Raw genomic sequence first — 4,235 nt, 5'->3', positions numbered from 1 at the left:
GAACTTACAGGCACTGTAATTTGTGTTTGGCTTCATGAAGACATCCACAACAGGGGATGAAGGTAAAGTATTTCAAAACATATTTCTTTCTCTTAGAGTTCCTATTTTCTAAAGGCATTTTTCTTTATGTCAAGATAAGAAAATTCTTTGAAATACTTACGTCACCAGACCTACTGTAATGGTATAACGTGAGGAAAAACATAGCAATGACAGCAGGGTGGCAGAGTCCCAGGCAGCAGCAGGTAAGGATAAGCCCAAGTGCAGCAATCACAGAAGTAGAAACCAAACAAGCAAGCAAACAAACAAAAAACTGCTTGCCTTCAGAACAGTCCAGGTAGATGGAGAGCTCCAGTGAGATACCCTCACCTCCACTGCCAACCTTTAAATGAAGTCTGGGAGGGGGTGGATCCTGGCTCTACCCCTTCTAGTCACTCAGCTGCATTGCATGCACCTGAGCTCCCTTGGGTTGTCCCTGCCTTCCCACCAAGTGCTCAGTTACTGGTTCAAGCTGTCACTCAGCATTTCTGCCTACACCTGCTGCTGCAGTGGGCCTTGCTCCCAGAAAAATGTGTTCTCATCCTAGAAAATAGTCAGAGTGGGCAATGGTAACCCACTGGTCACTGTCTGCTTTAGCAACATAAACGTGTTTTTTGCTGAGGATAGTAAAATGCTTTGTACTACCTTAGCTCCTAAAACCTTTTATAACATAAGCTGATGAACTTCCACAGTAGTTTTCATCTGTGGTCTTCAAAGGCCAAGCAAGGATTGCTACAGTAGCCAGTTCTGAAAGACCTGTATGTTTGGCTCTCTTCTGCACAAAGAAGGTGGCAAAGTCTTTTAGGCGATGTGTGTGTCTAGCTTTTCGATAGCCAGTCCAGGTCCCAAAGAGCCATGCCCCCAGGCACTTCAGGCCAGCCCAGTCAAAGACATAACAGCATCTCAACAGGCACGCAGGTAACCCATCCCTGGGACATCACAGATTTCAGTATATTTTCTGCATTCCGGAATGCACAGGCACCTGCTTAGGTATCTCTTGTCTCACAGCAGTGGCCATATGTGCAGTCCTTGTGGTGACTTCAGATACAAGATGTAAAAGACTTGCAGTGGCTTACACCCATAAAAGCTTAGAAACCACTGACAAACTGATGCATCTTCCTTCCCAGATGCAGAAAAAGCAGTTATTTTTCAGGAGAGAACAGATGTACTGATTTTGAATTACTACCTGTACAGACTGGTATTACATACTAAACAGAGAGTGGATGGGAGAAGTGGGAGCTGTTACCCCTTCTGCCACTGGGACCTGCCAGTTTTTGTCCAAGGGCAGAGGTTTGTTCTCAGCATGCAGATGGTGGAGAGAAACTCTCCTGTTAGCCCTACTGCTATCCAGCTGCAGCAGGTCTCAATGGTGAGTTCTGATGCCAGTATTGTCTTTGTGATAGCCCGCTACCAGCTATGACTAATAACCAGATCAATAGCCATTGTTGTGAGACAGATGGGCCCATTACAATCAGAGACATTCAGCGTCTGGCTTTTAACTCCTAACCTTGGCCAGTATAAAATATTCACCAAAATTCTGTGTTAGACATTGGCACAACCCCGTTTTTCTTTCCCTGACATTAACAAATGTCAGGCTGCAAGACTGTACACCACATCCATCTCACAACAATAGATGCCACATTTGCTGGATGTATTACTAAAGGAACAGCATAATTGATCTTTACAAAAATCCATTGTGGAGCTTATGGGTAAGTGAAGAAAAACAAAATAATGGGATGTGTTTCTATCAGTGTTTTGCTCCTGTCAGTGACCATCTACAGGCTGTTGCTCTTAGACCCCCCTGCACTACCAGTTAATTTACAGGTAAGGGAATTTTCCAGCACAACTGGCACTGGATTTTCACAGTCAGTCTCCTCTCTGATAAGATATGGGCCTGATGTGCAGCAGCAGGAGAACTCTGGGAGGCAAAGCACCAAGAAAAACTTCCATCCTTTCCTTTACACAGCAACCTGTTGCTCAGCTCCCCACTGAACGCAGTTGCTCACTCTCTCCATCTCCTCATATTAACTGCTTCCTGGCGAAGTCATCTGCTTGGCTTCCCGTAGCAGATTTCTGTTCTTTCCACTCACTTCTAACAGAAGCAGCAATTGCCTGACAGTGAGTGAATCCCTCATATCTATGTCTCCCTACATAAATAGAAGGAGAGGTGCTAAATAAAAATGGAGGGACCAATCCCACTGACGAAAATAATAAGCAGAAAGAAAACAATGTTGAGAAACTATTTACAAATGCATTTTTCAGTTGAGTGTTGCTGATGACTTTTATGAATTATTGAATAATGTCATGCATTATTCAAGCTTTTTGTGCAGTTTATATTATCATGCAGACCCCTTAGGGCCTGGAATCAGCCAGCTAGCACGTTGTGCCCTTGCTTTCTGTGTGAGCAGTATGCTCATAAATAGAGAGAACTGCTGGGCTCCAGGGCTTTACCCGTTGACTGCTACCTTGTGTCTGGAGCAATCCTGCCCGAAAAGCTCTCCTTGGACAATTTCCAGTCACACTCCAGATCTCACACAGCAGCACAATTAAGGCACAGGTGGTAGGAACCAGCTTGCCTCCACTGTCTTGCACCTCATCTGCTCTGAGGATTTTGTGCTGTGTTCCTCAGCCTCTCACCTGAGGGCTCAGATCAAGGCATCCTCGTACTTTGGAATCCAGACGTGAATCCAGATGATTTGAGTGGCCACAGCCACGAAGGCTGGAAGAACCACATTTGAGATGTGAAAGCTCTTCAGAATCTGGTTCCCAATTCTTCAGACTGAGTATCATGTTTGTTAGAAATAGAGGTAAGAGGTGAAAGAGACAGGGCAGAAGGAAAAGCAGTGCTTATTTTAATTTGGTCATAATAAGTAGATAACAATAAAATGATTAGAATGAAAGGTATGCAGATTTCTACTTATGGGGGAAGTAAAAAAGAAAAAAGAAAAGAATCTGAGTGAGTTGATAGAGCTTTTTTCCTTAAAAATTGTGATTCACTGGCTTGATCTTCATCTGGAACTACTTACATTTTTGTATGCTCACTTGGTCTCATCCTTGTTCCCCATGCATTTTCACAACAATCTATGCCATGATGGTGCTCTTCTTATTTCATTCTTTATCCATAACTACCTCATGGACAGTTGAGAAACACATCTTTTGTACTAGCATGGAGTCAACAAAGAGGTGCTTTGCCATGGGTTAGTAAAGTTTGGTGACTTCTTAGCATCCAGCCAGACATTTTCCAGAGGAGCAGCTACAGACCACAGTGTACAGACCAGGCAGCCACACTGGATTTCTGCAGTATAGCGGATGAGGAATTCCTCCTGGAAATGTCTAACAAATGCTGCCGTTTACATTGGATCCACAAAGGAATCAAATGGAGTCCAAAGCTAAATGGGAAGGCAGTGCTTTCATGCTATCTTTTACACATTCAAATAATGAGTATTTAATCTTCTGAAAAAATAGATGGAACCTAAGCTGCAATGAATATTGAGTGTAAATCTGATACAGCACTTAAATGATTTCTGCAACCTGCAGTTCACTCAGGATGTAGAGATTTCATTATAATAGCCACAATAGACTAAGAATGTAATATCAGTAATAAGAAGTAATGGGATTGATATAGCTGGAAAAAGAACCAGACATGTTTGGGAGCACACAAGCTCCTCCTCAATCTGAGATTTCCCAGGACACTTTTAATAACTTTTTGCACACATTTTACCTTTACATTTATTAACAAAGAATATCTGTGCTGCTAAGCACATCTTTTTGCTGAAGAGAACAGATTGTGACCAGCTACCAAAAGTGAGGAAGCAAGAGGCTTGTTTAACATCGAATGCAGCGCTTCAGTGTTTTCACAAACAGAAAACTGAAAAAAAGCAAGCTCTCATAGTATATATACATATATATATATATATATATATATAGTCGTAGCAGGGGGCTTTTTTTGGTAATGGACACAGTTCTGTGGTATCCTGTAATTTAAGGTGTTACAGCACAAGTTGAAGATTACTTGATGCTGTTTTCCATATTGGTCCTATCCATCCCTCACTTAAACTGACATGGATCCATTGATTTTGTTTGTGAAGATATTCCTGTACCATACAACCTGTATTTTTCTAGGAAAAAAAAACATGACTTGAAAGTCTGTTACCTTTAACTTTTAAAACCACTTCTGGTATTTCATTAACTTTTAATTA

The sequence above is a fragment of the Meleagris gallopavo genome, chromosome 5 (assembly GCF_000146605.3).
Source record: "Meleagris gallopavo isolate NT-WF06-2002-E0010 breed Aviagen turkey brand Nicholas breeding stock chromosome 5, Turkey_5.1, whole genome shotgun sequence".
Lineage (NCBI taxonomy): Eukaryota > Metazoa > Chordata > Aves > Galliformes > Phasianidae > Meleagris > Meleagris gallopavo.
Note: the sequence above shows the minus strand (reverse complement) of the source record.